At 39.1% G+C, this 19129-nt stretch overlaps 1 long non-coding RNA gene across 2 annotated transcripts in view; it reads left to right on the top strand.

Annotated features, from left to right (window-relative positions):
* The window catches only part of LOC132371984 (uncharacterized), a 71098-nt gene that overhangs the window by 7432 nt on the left and 44537 nt on the right, over positions 1-19129 (top strand). The window contains exon 3 of one of the 2 annotated variants that reach the window (XR_009505051.1): positions 11559-11944. The exons of the other annotated variant lie outside the window; for it this stretch is intronic. This is a non-coding gene — a long non-coding RNA (uncharacterized LOC132371984). Of the gene's footprint in view, positions 1-11558; positions 11945-19129 lie in introns of those variants that run through there. 2 annotated transcript variants of the gene reach the window in all.

Raw genomic sequence — 19129 nt, 5'->3', positions numbered from 1 at the left:
AATCAAGGGTGACTTCTGTTTCTGGCTTGAGCAACTGGTGGCTTCAGGGACTGCTTACTGACATGGGAAAGACTGGAGTGGGGGTAAGCTTGGGAAAGATTATCCTAACAGTTCTTCAGTTTCTTTTTGTTTACATCAAAATATGTTTAAAAATTAAAGCCCAGACAATCTAATACATATTAAATTTTCACATGTGAAATTCTGCCCCACCCTGCCACCCTCAGTACCCTTTCTCCAGGACAGAAAAATGCATCTTCCACTTTATTCCCAAATTACACAGGTTTTTTTCAGGTGAAATCAACATTTCCTGTCAACAGTTAACAAATAAAGGGGGGAAGGGATAATAGTGTAGCAATTATTTTGCCCTGGGTCTTCCTCAACGGGTGAAACAAATTTTCCTTTCTGTAGAATAGTTGTTTCAAATTAGCTGGAAATTCACAGTTCACAGCTTTTAAAAAATCCCTTAGGGAAGGCAAATATGAATATCTCCCATTGTTTCTAAGGTGAAGGATGTTAACCATTGATCAGATCAGAGTGGGGCAACTTGAAGGGGAGAAAAAAATTCTAAATGACCTGTCTGGTTTCACATAGCCCTCTGGCCCAAATGGTACTGACATTTTCGTTAAACAGGTTAAGGAAAACAATAGAGGTTAATTGACTTAGTGGTGTTTCAGCTGAAATGGCCAAAACTGCCCAAGGCCTCAGGTAAGTCTAATGCTGTTAGCAGCATCTTGGCCTTCCACTTTATACTCTGTCACCTTTGAACGATCGTAAACAAATTAGGATCACTTTTTGTATAACACTGTGTAGCTCACAGGGATGTGTGAAAATGTATTAGGTAATGTCTGTAAAGCACTTTAAATGATTTATTCTTTAGCCAGTTTTTCCTGAGGGATACTTTGTCTCACACGCTTCTAATTGCCATCTAGCTAGATGATAAAGAGCAATCTTCAACTGAACACTTAGTGGGTTGCAGGAGATGACTCACAGATCTTTTACTCTATGCACGCAGAACATACACTTACATTTCCCATTATGAAATTCTGCCTTTCTAACTAGCATATTTTTGGGGGGTGACATTTAGATATCATTTTCGGTTTGCAGAAGTGGCAGGTATAACTTTGTGGTCATTAGTAAAAAGTTTTTACTACGGGGGTAGAATATGTAGTAAAAAAAAGCGTAGGCTTTGAAAGAACATTCGGGGTTTGACACCTGGATCCACCATTTACTAGCTAAATAATGTGGCAAATCGTTTCACCTGTTGAACTTCAGCTTTCTTACTTGTAAAATGAGGATAATAAGATCTATCACTCAAGGTTGTTTTTATGACTAAATGAGTAATGTATAGTTTTTGACACTTAGGTGATGCTTAATAAAAGATTCTTTTTTCCTTCCGAGTTCACGGTCACTGGTAAATTCACCAGAAGTTTTCTTAAATTTCCTCTCTACTGGTTAACATGTGTGTCATGGAGACTGGGTGTTTAATTAATAGAAAATAGCCAAGTCAAACATAGATACATTCCTTTAGATAATTAAATAATCCTTGGTTTAGTCTGTTAAACAATACTCTGGTATGATATTGAAATGTCCTGTCATCCACCTTTTGCCTTATTTACAAGTTTTAAATAATTTTGCTTAACAGTCCATTCTTTGATGGTAAATAATCTTTAGAGATTTATTTATTTGTTTGTTTGTTTAAATTTAAAAAATTTTTGGCTGTGTTGGGTCTTCGTTGCGGTGCGTGGGCTTCTCATTGCGGTGGCTTCTCTTGTTGCGGAGCAGGGGCTCTAGGCACTCAGGCTTCAGTAGTTGTGGCTCGAAGGCTCTAGAGCGCAGGCTCAGTAGTTGTGGCGCACGGGCTTAGTTGCTCCACAGCATGTGGGATCTTCCTGGACCAGGGCTCGAACCCGTGTCTCCTGCATTGGCAGGTGGATTCTTAACCACTGCGCCACCAGGGAAGCCCCTCTAGAGATTTATTTTTGATCACACACACAAAAGGCTGGTTTCATTATGCTTTGGAGTGATTGTTTACACAGTTCAGCAAAAGTTATTAACCGTCTGGGGATGCCTTCTTGAGCATTCAGTACTGAGCAACTGTAGAGCCCAAAGAATTAAATTCTGCTGAGTATTGTCATTAAGAAGTATAAGATTCAATAATTTAAAAGGATCTATTATTTTTTTCTATCCCAAGATTAGGAAACCAAGCCCAAGAAAATCTATCCACCAGTATTTCATCTCATTTCTTATAGATTCTGGTGAACTCCTTTTCACTTCAAGTCCCCAATATGCTGAGGTTCCTGGCCAGCCAGTAAGTGATGTTGCTTTTGACCTGTGAGGCTTTAACCATAAAACAGGTACCAGGCTAGTTTTTTTAGGTGGGATTTGTAGGCATTTCACATATAAAATACAACACTTGCTTGTTAATGATGGGATTTCCTTATCTGATTAAATGTCATTTATTTTCAAATATGACTCCCAGGTGTAACCTTTTATGACAATGTCAAAATCTTCTCTGTTGGGGTGCAATACATAATTTTTAAAATAAGAATTTGATACCTGGTGAAAGGAAGACAGCTTCTTTTTAACCCTATGCAAGTAACTTTGGAGACTCCTTAAAGATATTTGGTTCTAAATTCTGGAGGAGACACTAAGAGTTAGGAGCCATTTTTTAAAATGTTTCATTTGTTGTTGAGAGTTACATTTGATGTTGAGAGTTAGAGATAAATTACCAAGTAGAGGACTTCTTCATCAAGCATCAGAAAATAAACAGTTCACAAATAAATGCCATCAGTATTCCAAACCAAATAACTATAATTAAATTTTCCTTATCAATTTATTCAGTTATTTATTTATTTGTTTATTTATTTTTGGCTGCGCACAGGCTTTCTCTAGTTGCGGCGAGTGGGGGCTACTCTTCGTTGCGGTGCGCAACGGGCTTCTCATTGCGGTGGCTTCTCTTGTTGCAGAGCATGGGCTCTAGGCACTCAGGCTTCAGCAGTTGTGGCTTGCTGGCTCTGGAGCACAGGCTCAGTAGTTGTGGAGCACGGGCTTAGCTGCATGCGGGATCTTCCCGGACCAGGGCTCAAACCCGTGTCCCCTGCATTGGCAGGCGGATTCTTAACCACTGCACCACCAGGGAAGCCCCCATTCAGTTTTATGTATTTATTTCTTGTTCTACTGCATCTTGGGTCATCAGCCTTCTTTCACAAAGTCATCTCCTTCTGAACTAAGAAGAGTCCTGAAAATCCCAAGTCATTCCCAAATATATCTGACAATTGTGCAAGCAATGTCATCTTTATGCTCCGACGTTGTTACTCGTGAGCCTCTTCATTGAACTATCAACAATTAAGAGTACATGGTATGGTCCTTTCTATGAAATTCTGAGATTTTCCTTTGTAGAAGATGAAAATTTTAACCTGTGAGCCTTTTTTTTTTTTTTTTTTTAATACTTTATTTATTTATTTATTTATTTATTTATGGCTGTGTTGGGTCTCTTAGTTTTCGTGTGAGGGCTTTCTCTAGTTGCGGCAAGTGGGGGCCACTCTTCATCGCGGTGCGGAGGCCGCTCTTCATCGCGGTGCGCGGGCCTTTCACTATCGCGGCCCCTCCCGTTGCGGGGCACAGGCTCCAGACGCGCAGGCTCAGTAGTTGTGGCTCACGGGCCCAGTTGCTCCGTGGCATGTGGGATCTTCCCAGACCAGGGCTCGAACCCGTGTCCCCTGCATTAGCAGGCAGATTCTCAACCACTGCGCCACCAGGGAAGCCCAACCTGTGAGCCTTTTGACAAGCATTAGAAGGTAACAGGAATCATCTGTCAATGAGACTAAATGATTACCGTTAATATATTGTGGTAACTAACAATGTCAAAGCTGAAGACAGTAAAATTCTCTATTGAATGCAGTACATAATTTTTTGTAAGAATTTGATCAGTGTTTTTCCTGGGAGTAAGAAGATATTATGGACAATGAGAGCACTGACAAATCTCCAGGGCCTTCCAATTCATTTTTTAATGTGTACAATCTCCAAAACGTATATGTGAATAATATTTTATCTATAAAATTTACCCTTTCATTTGACCACTCTTTTGATCAGTGCTTACACTAGAGGTGAGCTAATCTAGAAATATAAAACATGTCAAGAAAACAGTTATTTGGGGCATCACCTCTTTTATAAGGCAAAAGAACAAATCTTCATGAATTTCCAGGGGCCTTAGGGGAATTTCAAAGAAGTTTTATGTGTAAAGAAAATCCTGAAAATTTTATTTTTCTGAATGTAAGATGTGATTGTGGAAAAGCGAAATCAAAAGAGTTAGAGTACTTTAGATCATTTATTAAGACAGGATAAGGTGTGCCTGAGAAACAGTAAATTGACTACCTGTTAATCAAAGTGACAATACAGTATTCTAAATAAGAAGAAGGTAACAATTGAAAGGAATTTTAGCTTTTTCAGAAATGAGGAACTTTATGTTTTTGTTGCTTAATAATAAAGTGCTTGACAAAGTTGTCACAAAACACAGAAAACAGTTTTGTTAGGATATGGAATTTCCAACATGCAGACAGATCACACAGAATGTAAAAGAATAACTATTTACTACCCCTCGTTAAGAGAAGACAAAAGAGTTCAAGATAAACTGTCATTTTAATATATAGAAAACCAAATTCTAGATTTGCATTAATATCACATTTAGCAGTAAAGGATTCATGAGGTCCCTGCCCTACTTTTAAAATTATCTTATAAATAAACCCATCAAAACTGAGTGAACTTTGTCAAAATTTGAATCCATCTCATTGCCTCTTTTCAGGCTTATTATTTATAGTTTGAGGCAAATACAATTTTTCCTGCCAATCTATAATTTTCTATATTTATTCAAGATTTGTCTTACACAATCCTTTTTCACATTCAGGAAAAACCAGAATCTTTAAGAAAAGACTACTCTCCTTTCCTTGAAAACAAAAACACATTCCATTATCTTGCATTCACCGTTGTACTTTTCTGCTACTATTGCTTTAGCAGTCTTTGATTACTGGTGTGATTAATAACTTTCAGTCAAATTAATTAACTTCTATTTCATAGAGAAAACTAGAAAGGAGTGTAAAAGAATCTGTCATACACAGAAAATTAACAGAACTCATAAATACACACATAAAACCCTCTATGGTCACATACATCCATTTTTCACCTTTTTAAGTTAGCAAAATGAATACAATCATTATCATGACCAATAATTATATCCACGATAAGAAACACACACACACACACACACACACACACACACATACATACACACATATATAAAATATGTTGGGTGACCACATTTCAGATTTATATTTCACTTAGAAATCATCTAGGTGTCCAAGGTTCTGCATTAAATAACTTGATTTAAGAATAGTCCAAGGTTTTACTACTAGAGCTAATCAATGAATTTGGTAAAGTTGCCAGATACAAAATTCATACACAGAAATCTCTTCCATTCCTACACACTAACAACAAAAAATCAGAAAGAGAAATTAGGGAAACAATCCCATTTACCATTGCAACAAAAAGAATAAAATACCTAGGAATAAACCTACCTAAGGAGGCAAAAGACCTGTACTCAGAAAACTGTCAGATCCTGGGGAAAGAAATCAAAGACGACACAAACAAATGGAGAGATATACCATGTTCTTGGATTGGAAGAATCAACATTGAGAAAATAACTACACTACCCAAAGCAATCTACAGATCCAGTGCAATCCCTATCAAATTACAAATGGCATTTTTCACAGAATTTGAACAAAACATTTTACAATTTGTATGGAAACACAGAAGACCCTGATTACCCAAAGCAATCTTGAGAAAGAAAAATAGAGCTGGAGGAATCAGGCTCCCTGACCTCAGACTATACTACAAAGCTACAGTCATCAAGACAGTATGGTACTGGCATAAAAACAGAAATATAGATCAATGGAACAGGATAGAAAACCCAGAGATAAACCCACTCACATATGGTCACCTTATCTTTGATAAAGGAGGCAAAAATGTACAATGGAGAAAAGACAGCCTCTTCAATAAGTGGTGCTGGGAAAACTGGACAGCTACATATAAAAGAATGAAATTAGAACACTTCCTAACACCGTACACAAAAATAAACTCAAAATGGATTAAAGACCTAAATGTGAAACCAGGCACTGTAAAACTCTTACAGGAAAACATAGGCAGGACACTCTTTGACATAAATCGCAGCAAGATGTTTTTTTGACCCACCTCCTAGAGAAATGGAAATAAAAGCAAAATCAACAAATGGGACCTAATGAAACTTAAAAGCTTTTGCACAGCAAAGGAAACCATAAACAAGATGAAGAGACAACCCTCAGAATGGGAGAAAATATTTGCAAATGAAGCAACGGACGAGAGATTAATCTTCAAAATATACAAACAGCTCATGCAGCTCAATATCAAAAAAACAAACAACCCAATCAAAAAACGGGTCGAGGGGCTTCCCTGGTGGCGCAGTGGTTGAGAATCTGCCTGCTAATGCAGGGGACACGGGTTCGAGCCCTGGTCTGGGAAGATCCCACATGCCGCGGAGCAACTGGGCCCGTGAGCCACAGTTACTGAGCCTGCGCGTCTGGAGCCTGTGCTCCGCAACAAGAGAGGCCGCGATAGTGAAGAGGCCCGCGCACCACGATGAAGAGTGGCCCCTGCTTGCCGCAACTGGAGAAAGCCCTCACACAGAAACGAAGACCCAACACAGCCAAAAATAAATATAAAAATAAATAAATAAATAAGACCCGGTGCAACCAAATAAATAAATTAATTAAAAAAAAAAAAGGGTCGAAGAACTAAATAGACATTTCTCCAAAGAAGATATACAGATGGCCAACAAACACATGAAAAGATACTCAACATCACTAATTATTAGAGAAATGCAAATCAAAACTACAGTGAGGTATCACCTCACACCAGTCAGAATGGCTATTATCAAAAAATCTACAAACAATAAATGCTGGAGAGGGTGTGGAGAAAAGGGAACCCTCTTGCACTGTTGGTGGGAATGTAAATTGATACAGCCACTATGGAAAACAGTATGGAGGTTCTTTAAAAAACTAAAAATAGAACTACCATATGACCCAGCAATCCCATTACTGGACATATACCCTGAGACAACCATAATTCAAAAAGACACATGCAGCCCAATGTTCATAGCAGCACTATTTACAATAGCCAGGTCATGGAAGCAACCTAATTGTCCATCAACAGAGGAATGGATAAAGAAGATGTGGTATATATATATACAATGGAATATTACTCAGCCATAAAAAGGAATGAAATTGGGTCATTTGTAGAGATGTGGATGGGCCTAGAGACTATCATACACGGGGAAGTAAGTCAGAAAGAGAAAAATATCATATATTAACGCATACACATGGAATCTAGAAAAATGGTATACATGACCTTATTTGCAAAGCAGAAATAGAGACACAGATGTAGAGAACAAATGTATGGATACCAAGCGGGAAAGGGGTGGAATGGGAGGAATTGGCAGATTGGGATTGACACATATACACTATTGATACTATATATAAAATAGACAACTGATGGGAACATACTGTATAGCACAGGGAACTCTACTTAATGCACTGTGGTGACCTAAATGGGAGGGAAATCAAAAGGGAGGGGATATATGTATATGTATGGCTGATTCATTTTGCTGTGCAGTAGAAGCTAACACAACATTGTAAAGCAACTATACTCCAATAAAAATTAATTTAATAAAAGAGAAAAACAAATATAATATTGCTTATATGTGGAATCTAAAAAATCATACAGATGAACTTATTTACAAAGCAGAAATAGAGACACAGACATAGAGAACAAATGTATGGATATCAAGGGGGAAGGGGTGGGTGGGAATAATTGGGAGATTGGGATTGACATATATACACTTCTATGTATAAAATAGATAACTAATGAGAAACTACTGTATAGCATAGGGAACTCTACTCAGTGCTCTGTGGTGACCCTTATGGGAAGGAAATCTAAAAAAGAGGGGGTATATGTATACGTATAGCTGATTCACTTTGCTGTACAGCAGAAACTAACACAACATTGTAAAGCAACTATACTCCAAAAAACATTAATTAAAAAAAAAAAGAATAGTCCAAGGTTTTAAAGTTAAATAAGGATCTTGGTTAAGTTGACATATAACAACTTAGAAAATCATTTATCAGAATTATAATTTAAGAATTTATTTAGACCATTTGTATTCACATAGCTTAATTATTGGGACTGAGAACTGAGATCCCCTGCATGAATTTGACTTAATATTTGTTCCAGGAAATTCTTGCCCAGGAATATAAAGCTGTAGCCAATCAACAATTTCACTATTTGCTTCAGGAAATTCCTGAAAAGCAATTTATCCATATAGTTTGTCCTTCTGGCCAAACAGCTCTATCTCCTGTCAAGATAATAGATTGTTCACTTGACCAAATAGGTAGCTTATTAAAAAATTTACTTATCAAGACTCGTGTCAAGAAGCTGACTTTGCTTTGTCCCTCAATCCTCAACTATTATGTCAAAGACTGTCCCCCATCACAATTAGTTTTCTTATCTTGACAAACCTACCTTCAACCACTTAAGCCCAGATCCCCAAGCCCTTCCCCAATCTCCCCATCTGAGACATTACTAGAATCTCTCAAGGTAGTGTTCTCCCTTAACTGCAGCAGGCCTAATAAAAGTAGCTTTGATTGATCAACAGAAACTCTGAGTTAATAAATGTGTATTGCTTTAAGCTGAGAAATTTGTGCAAATATTGTTATGCAGCAATAGTAAACTAATAGGACCACATTGATAAAACCAGGGAACAATCATTGCTGTCTTCAGACCAAAAGTTATTAAGCCAGCCTAGTTTGTAAAAGATTAAACTTTATTACATGAACTTATGTTTTCATACTGACCTGCTTCTGATCCTGAGCTTATGTTCAATTTCTTTATTTCCTGAGAAATTTGGGAATATTAGAGTTATATAAGTGCTTATTTTTCTTTATGAATCAATTAGAATGGAGTTATTTGGATTTGAGAAACTATTTTATTTATTTATTTATTTATTTTGGCTGCGTCAGGTCTTAGCTGCAGCACGTGAGATCTTCATTGAGGCATGCGGGATCTTTTGTTGTGGTGCATGGGCTCTTCGTTGTGGTGCAGGGGCTTCTCTCTAGTTGTGGTGTGTGGGTTTTCCCTCCCTAGTTGTGGCACGTGGGCTCCAGAGTGCGAGGGCTCTGTAGTTTGCAGCACGCGGGCTCTCTCGTTGAGGCCTATGAGCTCCTTAGTTGTTGTGCGTGAGCTTAGTTGCCCCGTAGCATGTGGGATCTTAGTTCCCAGAACAGGGATCAAACCCACGTGCCCTGCATTGGAAGGCAGATTCTTTGCCACTGGACCACCAGGGAAGTCCCGGATTTGAGAGACTTTATAATTTAATTAATTTATATATTCTAGAGATAGGAAAACATCAAACACAATGAGGTAAATATTTTTCTCAATTACAGATACACAGACTTGCTAAGACCTTGCAGCTTTAGTTCTACAACCTCAATCATAGATTAACATTAAATGCAGAGCCATAAACACTCACTAAAGCAGATCTCAGGGGATGTTCTACTTTCAGTGAGCATAAAGTGTTTTCTTGACTGAGTTGTGTTTACATATAGTCAAACAAACAAAGGCTAACAAACCAGATTCTCTATCATCTCTCACCTAACTGATCACCATTATATTCTGACAGAGATCACCTAATGATTAGATCATAAAACCAGATTCCCAAATAGTCCTGTCACCAATGAGGAAAAAATTGTTGATTGTGCATAAATATACACAAGATGCCTTCCTGACTATGAAATCAAGACTGTCCTAGTGGTCCAGTGTATCCACTGGTCCACGGGTCCAGCTGTGGAGTTAGACAAGACATGAATAGATGAATAGACTTGGTGAAGAACCAGAAAAAAGAAACAAAAGCTTCTATGGTTTACTCAGAGAACAATGATTTAGGCTGTTTTGGTATCAAAGAGTGGGGAGTAGGATGGCCAAAGGGGCCATATTAACTGATGACCTTGAATGTTAAAAAGTGCCATTGTGGGGAGGACCTTCAAGATGGGGGAGGAGTAAGACGTGGAGATCACCTTCCTCCACACAAATACATCAAAAATACATCTACATGTGGAACAGCTCCTACAGAACACCTCCTGAACGCTGGCAGAAGACCTCAGACTTCCCAAAAGGCAAAAAACTGCCCACGTACCTGGGTAGGGCAAAAGAAAAAAGAAAAAACAGAGACAAAAGAATAGGGATGGGACCTGCACCTCTGGGAGGGAGCTGTGAAGGAGGAAAAGTTTCCACACACTAGGAAGCCCCTTCACTGGTGGAAACAGGAGGTGGGCAGGGGGGAAGCTTCAGAGCCACGGAGGAGAGTGCAGCAACGGGTGCAGAGGGCAAAGCAGAGAGATTCCCTCACAGAGGATCAGTGCCGACCAGCACTCACCAGCCCAAGAGGCTTGTCTGCTCACCTGCCAGGGTGGCTGGGGGCTGGGAGCTGAGGCTTGGGTTTCAGAGGTCAGATCCCAGGGAGAGGACTGGGGTTGGCTGTGTGAACACAGCCTGAAGGGGGCCAGTGCGCCACAGCTAACCGGGAGGGAGTCTGGGAAAAAGTTTGGAACTGCTTAAGAGTCAAGAGACCATTGTTTCGGGGTGTGCAAGGGGAGGAGATTTAGAACACCGCCTAAATGAGCTTCAGAGATGGGCACGAGCCGCGACTGTCAGCGTGGACACCAGAGATGGGCATGAAACACTAAGGCTGCTGCTGCAGCCACCAAGAATCCTGTGTGCAAGCACAGGTCACTATCCACACTTCCCCTCCCAGGAGCCTGTGCAGCCTGTCACTGCCAGGGTCCAGTGATCCAGGGACAAGTTCCCTGGGAGAACACACGGAATGCCTCAGGCTGTTGCAATGTCCTGCTGGCCTCTGCTGCTGTGGGCTTGCCCCACATTCTGTACCCCTCCCTACCCCTGGTCTGAGTGAGCTAGAGGCCCCAATCAGCTGCTCCTTTAACCCCATCTTGTCTGGGCAAAGAACAGACACCAGAGGGCGACCTACATGCAGAGGCAGGGCCAAATCCAAAGCTGAACCCCAGGAGCTGTGCAAACAAAGAAGAGAAAGGGAAATTGCTCCATGCAGCCTCAGGAGCAGTGGATTAAATCCCCACAGTCAACTTGATGTACCTGCATCTGTGGAATACCTGAATAGACAATGAATCATCCCAAAATTGAGGAGGTGGACTCTGGGAGCAACTGTAGACATGGGGTTTGCTGTATGCGACTGACTAGTTTCTGATTTTTATGTTTATCTTAGTATAGTTTTTAGCACTTGTTATCATTGGTGGATTTGTTTATTGGTTTGGTTGCTCTCCTTTTTTTAATAACAATAATTTTTTTTATTTTTATAATATTTTTTTTTATTTTAATAACTTTATTTTATTTTATTTTATTCTTGCTTTCTTTTTTTCTCCCTTTTCTTCTGAGCCGTGTAGCTGAGAGAGTGTTGGTGCTCCGGCCGGGTGTCAGGCCTGAGCCTCTGAGGTAGGAGAGCCAAGTTAAGGACAATGGACCACCAGAGACCTCCCGGCCCCACCTAATATCAATCAGCAAGAGATCTCCCAGAGATCTCCGTCTCAATGCTAAGACCCAGCTCCACTCAACAACCAGCAAGCTCCAGTGCTGGACACCCCATGCCAAACAACTAGCAAGACAGGAACACAACCCACCCATGAGCGGAGAGGCTACCTAAAATCATAATAAGTTCACAGACACCCCAAAACACACCACCAGACACGGTATTGCCCACCAGAAAGACAAGATCCAGCCTCATCCACCAGAACACAGGCACTAGTCCCCTCCACAACCCACTGAACCAACCTTACCCACTGGGGGCAGACACCAAAAACAACAGGAACTATGAACCTGCAGCCTGTGAAAAGAAGACCTCAAACACAGTAAGTTAAGCAAAATGAGAAGACAGAGAAATACGCAGCAGATGAAGGAGCAAAGTAAAAACCCACCAGACCAAACAAATGAAGAGGAAATAGGCAGTCTACCTGAAAAAGAATTCAAAGTAATGATAGTAAAGATGATCCAAAATCTTGGAAATAGGATGGAGAAAATACAAGAAGCATTTAACAAGGACCTAGAAGAACTAAAGAGCAAACAAACAATGATGAACAGCACAATAAATGAAAATTAAAATTCTCTAGAAGGAATCACTAGCAGAATAACTGAGGCAGAAGAATGGATAAGTGACCTGGAAGATAAAATAGTGGAAATAACTACCACAGAGCAGAATAAAGAAAAAAGAATGAAAAGAATTGAGGACAGTCTCAGAGACCTCTGGGACAACATTAAACACACCAACATTTGAATTACAGGGGTCCCAGAAGAAGAAGAGAAAAAGAAAGGGACTGAGAAAATGTTTGAAGAGATTATGGTTGAAAACTTCCCTAATATGGGAAAGGAAATAGTCAATCAAGTCCAGGAAGCGCAAAGAGTACCGTACAGTATAAATCCAAGGAGAAACACGCCAATACACATATTACTTAAACTACCAAAAATTAAATACAAAGAAAAAATATTAAAAGCAGAAAGAGAAAAGGAACAAGTAACATACAAGGGAATCCCCATAAGGTTAACAGCTGATCTTTCAGCAGAAACTCTGCAAGCCAGAAGGGAGTGGCAGAACATATTTAAAGTGATGAAAGGGAATAACCTGCAACAAGATTACTCTACCCAGCAAGGATCTCATTCAGATTCGACGGAGAAATTAAACCTTTACACACAAGCAAAAGCTAAGAGAATTCAGGACCACCAAACCAGCTTTACAACAAATGCTATAGGAACTTCTCTAGGCAGGAAACACAAGAGAAGGAAAAGACCTACAATAACAAACCAAAAACAATTAAGAAAATGGTAATAAGACCATATGTATTGATAATTACCTTAAATGTAAATGGATTAAATGCTCCCACCAAAAGACATAGACTGGCTGAATGGATACAAAAACAAGACCTGTATATATGCTGTCTACAAGAGACCCACTTCAGACCTAGGGACACATACAGACTGAAAGTGAGGGGATGGAAAAAGATATTCCATGCAAATGGAAATCAAAAGAAAGCTGGAGTAGCAATTCTCATATCAGACAAAATAGACTTTAAAATAAAGATTATTACAAGGGACAAAGAAGGACACTACATAATGATCAAGGGATCAATCCAAGAAGAAGATATAACAATTGTAAATATTTATGTACCCAACATAGGAGCACCTCAATACATAAGGCAAATGCTAACAGTCATAAAAGGGGAAATTGACAGTAACACAGTAATAGTAGAGGGGGCTTCTCTGGTGGCGCAGTGATTAAGAATCCACCTGCCAAGCAGGGGACACGGGTTCAAGCCCTGGTCTGGGAAGATCCCACATGCCGCGGAGCAGCTAAGCCTGTGCGCCACAACTACTGATCCTGTGCTCTAGAGCCCAAGAGCCACAACTACTGAACCTGTGTGCCACAACTAGTGAAGGCCATGCACCTAGAGCCCATGCTCCACAACAAGAGACGCCACAGCAATGAGAAGCCTGCACACTTCAACGAAGAGTAGCCCCCACTCACCACAACTAGAGAAAGCCCGTGTGCAGCAATGAAGACCCCACGCAGCCAAAAATAAATAACATAAATTATTAAAAAAATAGTAGGGGACTTTAACATCCCACTTTCACCAATGGACAGATCATTCAAAATGAAATAAACAAGGAAACACAAGCTTTACATGATACATTAAACAAGATGGACTTAATTGATATTTATAGGACATTCCATCCAAAAACAACAGAATGCACTTTCTTCTCAAGTGCTCATGGAACACTCTCCACGATAGATCATATCTTGGGTCACAAATCAAGCCTTGGTAAATTTAAGAAAATTGAAATCGTATCAAGTATCTTTTCCGACCACAACGCTATGAGACTAGATATCAATTACAGGAAAAGATCTGTAAAAAATACAAACACATGGAAGCTACACAATACACTACTAAATGACCAAGATATCACTGAAGAAATCTACGAGGAAATCAAAAAATACCTAGAAACAAATGACAATGAAAACACGACGATCCAAAACCTTTGGGAAGCAGCAAAAGCAGTTCTAAGAGGGAAGTTTAGAGCAATACAATCCTACCTCAAGAAACAAGAAAAATCTCAATTAAACAACCTAACCTTACACCTAAAGCAATTAGAGAAAGAAGAACCAAAAAAACCCAAAGATAGCAGAAGGAAAGAAATCATAAAGATCAGAGCAGAAATAAATGAAAAAGAAATGAAGGAAACAGTAGCAGAGATCAATAAAACTAAAAGCTGGTTCTTTGAGAAGATAAACAAAATTGATAAGCCATTAGCCAGACTCATCAAGGAAAAAAGGGAAAGAACTTAAATCAACAGAATTAGAAATGGAAAAAGGAGAAGTAACAACTGACCCTGCAGAAATACAAAGGATCTTGAGAGATTACTACAAGCAACTATATGCCAATAAAGTGGACAACCTGGAGAATGGACAAATTCTTAGAAAAGCACAACCTTCTGAGACTGAACCTGGAAGAAATAGAAAATATAAACAGACCAATCACAAGCACTGAAATTGAGACTGTGATTAAAAATCTTCCAACAAACAAAAGTCCAGGACCAGATGGCTTCACAGATGAAATCTGTCAAACATTTAGAGAAGAGCTAACACCTATCCTTCTCAAAGTCTTCCAAAATATAGCAGAGGGAGGAACACTCCCAAACTCATTCTATGAGGCCACCATCACCCTGATACCAAAACCAAAGATGTCACAAAAACGGAAAACTACAGGCCAATATCACTGATGAACATAGATGCAAAAATCCTCAACAAAATCTAGCAAACAGAATCCAACAGCACATTAAAAGGATCATACACCATGATCAAGTGGGGTTTATACCAGCAATGCAAGGATTCTTCACTATATGCAAAGCAATCAATGTGATACACCATATTAACAAATTGAAGAATAAAAAACATATGATAATCTCAATAGATGCAGAAAAAGCTTTTGAGAAAATTCAACACCCATTCATGATAAAAACCCTCCAGAAAGTAGGCATAGAGGGAACTTACCTGAACATAATAAAAGCCATATATGACAAACCCACAGCCAACATCATTCTCAGTGGTGAAAACCTGAAACCATTTCCAGTAAGATCAGGAACAAGACAAGTTTACCCACACTCACCACTATTATTCAACATAGTTTTGGAAGTTTTAGCCACAGCAATCAGAGAAGAAAAAGAAATATAAGGAATCAAAATTGGAAAAGAAGAAGTAAAACTGTCACTGTTTGCAGATGACACGATACTATACATAGAGAATCCTAAAGATGCTACCAGAAAACTACTAGAGCTAATCAATGAATTTGGTAAAGTAGCAGGATACAAAATTAATGTACAGAAATCTCTTGCATTCCTATACACTAATGATGAAAATTCTGAAAGAGAAATTAAGGAAGCAATCCCATTTACCATTGCAACAAAAAGAATAAAATACCTAGGAATAAACCTATCTAAGGAGACAAAAGACCTGTATGCAGAAAACTATAAGACACTGAGGAAAGAAATTAAAGATGATACAAACAGATGGAGAGATATACCATGTTCTTGGAATTGAAGAATCAATATTGTGAAAATGACTCTACTACCCAAAGCAACCTACAGATTCAATGCCATCTCTATCAAATTACCAATGGCATTTTTCACATAACTGAAACAAAAAATTCCACAATTTTTATGGAAACACAAAAGACCCTGAATAGCCAAAACAATCTTGAGAAAGAAAAACAGAGCTGGAGGAGTCAGGCTCCCTGACCTCAGACTATACTATAAAACTACAGTAATCAAGACAGTATGGTACTGGCCCAGAAACAGAAATATAGCTCAGTGGAACAGGATAGAAAGCCCAGAGATAAACCCACGGACATATGGTCACCTTATCTTTGATAAAGGAGGCAAGACTATACAATGGAGAAAAGACAGCCTCTTTTTTTCCTCTTCTTCTTTTGGTTTTGGGAAAATTGGACAGCTACATGTAAAAGAATGAAATTAGAACACTCCCTAACACCATACACAAAAATAAACTCAAAATAGATTAAATACCTAAATGTAAGGCCAGGCACTATAAAACTCTTAGAGGAAAACATAGGCAGAACACTCTATGACATAAATCACAGCAAGATCCTTTTTGACCCACCTCCTAGAAAAATGGAAATAAAAACAAAAATAAACAAATGAGACCTAATGAAACTTCAAAGCTTTTGCACAGCAAAGAAACCATAAACAAGATGAAAAGACAGCCCTCATAATGGGAGAAAATATTTGGTAACAAAACAACTGACAAAGGATTAATCTCCAAAATATACAAGCAGCTCATGCAGCTCAATATCAAAAAAACAAACAACCCAATTGAAAAATGGGCAGAAGACCTAAATAGATATTTCTCCAATGAAGATATACAGATTGCCAACAAACACATGAAAGGATGCTCAACATCACTAATCATTAGAGAAATGCAAATCAAAAGCACAATGATGTATCACCTCACACCAGTCAGAATGGCCATGATCAAAAAATCTACAAACAGTAAATGCTGGAGAGGGTGTGGAGAAAAGGGAACCCTCTTGCACTGTTGGTGGGAATGTAAATTGATACAGCCACTATGGAGAACAGTATGGAGGTTCCTTAAAAAACTAAAAATTGAACTACCATATGATGCAGCAATCCCACTCCTGGGCGTTTACTCTTAGAAAACCATAATTCAAAAAGAGTCACGTACCACTATGTTCATTGAAGCACTGTTTACAATAGCCAGGTCATGGAAGCAACCTAAGTGTCCATTGACAGATGAATGGATAAAGAAGATGTGGCACATATATACAATGGAATATTACTCAGCCATAAAAAGAAACGAAATTGAGTTATTTGTAGTGAGATGGATGGACATAGAGACTGTCATACAGAGTGAAGTAAGTCAAAAAGAGAAAAATAAATACCGTATGCTAACACATATATATGGAATCTAAAAAAAAAAAAAAGAAAGAATTGGTTCTGAAGAACCTAAGGGCAGGACAGGAATAAGGACGCAGATGTAGAGAACGGACTTGAGGACATGGGGAGGGGGAAGGGTAAGCTGGGACGAAGTGAGAGAGTGGCATGGACTTTTATATACTACCAAATGTAAAATAGATAGCTAGTGGGAAGCAGCTGCATAGCACAGGGAGATCGGCTCAGTGCTTTGTGACCACCTAGAGGGGTGGGATAGGGAGGGTGGGAGGGAGATGCAAGAGGGAGGGGATATGGGGATATATGTATATGCATAGCTGATTCACTTTGTTATAAAGCAGAAACTAACACCATTGTAAAGCAATTATACTCCAATAAAGATGTTAAAAAATGTTTATTTATTTTATTTATTTTTGGCTGCATTGGGTCTTCCTTGCTGCGTGCAAGCTTTCTCTCTTTGGGGCGAGCGCGGGCTACTCTTTGTTGCGGTACACAGGATTCTCATTGCGGTGGCTTCTCTTGTTGCAGAGCACAGGCTCTAGGCGCATGGGCTTCAGTAGTTGTGGTACATGGGCTTAGTTGCTCCATGGCATGTGGGATCTTCCCGGACCAGGGCTTGAACCCGTGTCGTCTGCATTGGCAGGCGGATTCTTAACCACTGCACCACCAGGGAAGCCCACTATACTTCTTTTTAAAAAGGTAACATTACAACTTCATACGAATATAAAAATGAATAGATGTTAAAGATTTAATTTAACTCATTAATGAGGAAATTGGTGAGGTATTACAAGTTTAAGGGAAAATTAAAAAAAATAAAATTTGCAAATCAGGAATATTGAAATAAATGTGCAAATCGAAGTAATACTGGGCTCAGGGGTGGCGGGTGGGAAGGAAGAAAAGTTAATTGACTCTCTACCAAGCAGAACTTACACATTTATAGACAATAATTAGTGTGCATTGTTATCAGTTACAACTTACAGAACTGTAAAGTAACTCAAGAATAATGAAAGAGTAGAATCAGATATTTGGAAAGGTGTGATCTAAATAATACATATTCTTTTACATTGAAGCATAATTTTTTCCCTACAGTGCACTTGACTGGCTTAATAGTGGGAAAGAGGCAGGGCAGATTTGCGAACTGCTTTAGGCTTAAAAACTGTGCAACTGTTAGTTGTTCAGATGTCGTGAGTGGGAAGGAGAGGTCAAAGGTCATTGATTACCCGTGTGGCGTTTGCCATAGTGTTTAGTGGTTGCTTCATGTGGGCCAGGATAATAACCTGCAGGGTGTTGGGGGCAGTGAAGGGAAAAGTGAGGAAATATTTTAAGAAGGGATCATTTTAGAAACTCAAGCTTTGTGATGGTAAAGGGGTCTTTTGGTGGTGAGGGGGAGGGTTGCCATACACTGCATTATCACTAGACCCCCCCTTTTAAGGTCACATCAAATAATCATGCAACCTAAGTGAAAATGGTGTGCTTACTCTGCGTGGAAGCTCCTGGCTAAGTCCTTTGGTTTCCTCTTTTGGGATTAGAGTATATTGCCTTTTTTGGTGCACTTGATCAGGAGTCATTTGTGGACCTACAGAAAAGCTTCAAGAGGGAATTTAGGAAAGTCCTAAAGGGAACCATGGGAGACATTGCTCAGTACTTTTCTTTTTCCCCAGCGTGAATTTGGTAAGAGAATATTCTGACTAAGGAAAAAAAAGTGGGAGGAGGAACTGAAGAAATATTACCCTTTCTTCTAAAAGTTTGTGGGAAAAGGCAATTATATGACCAGGAATCTTTTTCATATTTAAAACATGAAGAACACTAGGTTCTTTGTTTATAGCTATATTACTGTTTGCTTAGCTTAAGGTCCTTTGAAACTCAGTTTTATATCCAAGATCTGCTCTAAACTAGTCAACTTGCTGTTCTGGTTTCCCAACATTTCAAAATTTCACCTTAAATTAATATATCTTTTCTGTTTACCCTATGTATGAATATGAGG

This window comes from Balaenoptera ricei, chromosome 9 (genome assembly GCF_028023285.1).
Source record: "Balaenoptera ricei isolate mBalRic1 chromosome 9, mBalRic1.hap2, whole genome shotgun sequence".
NCBI lineage: Eukaryota > Metazoa > Chordata > Mammalia > Artiodactyla > Balaenopteridae > Balaenoptera > Balaenoptera ricei.
Note: the sequence above shows the minus strand (reverse complement) of the source record. Positions and strands in the feature narration are given on the sequence as shown.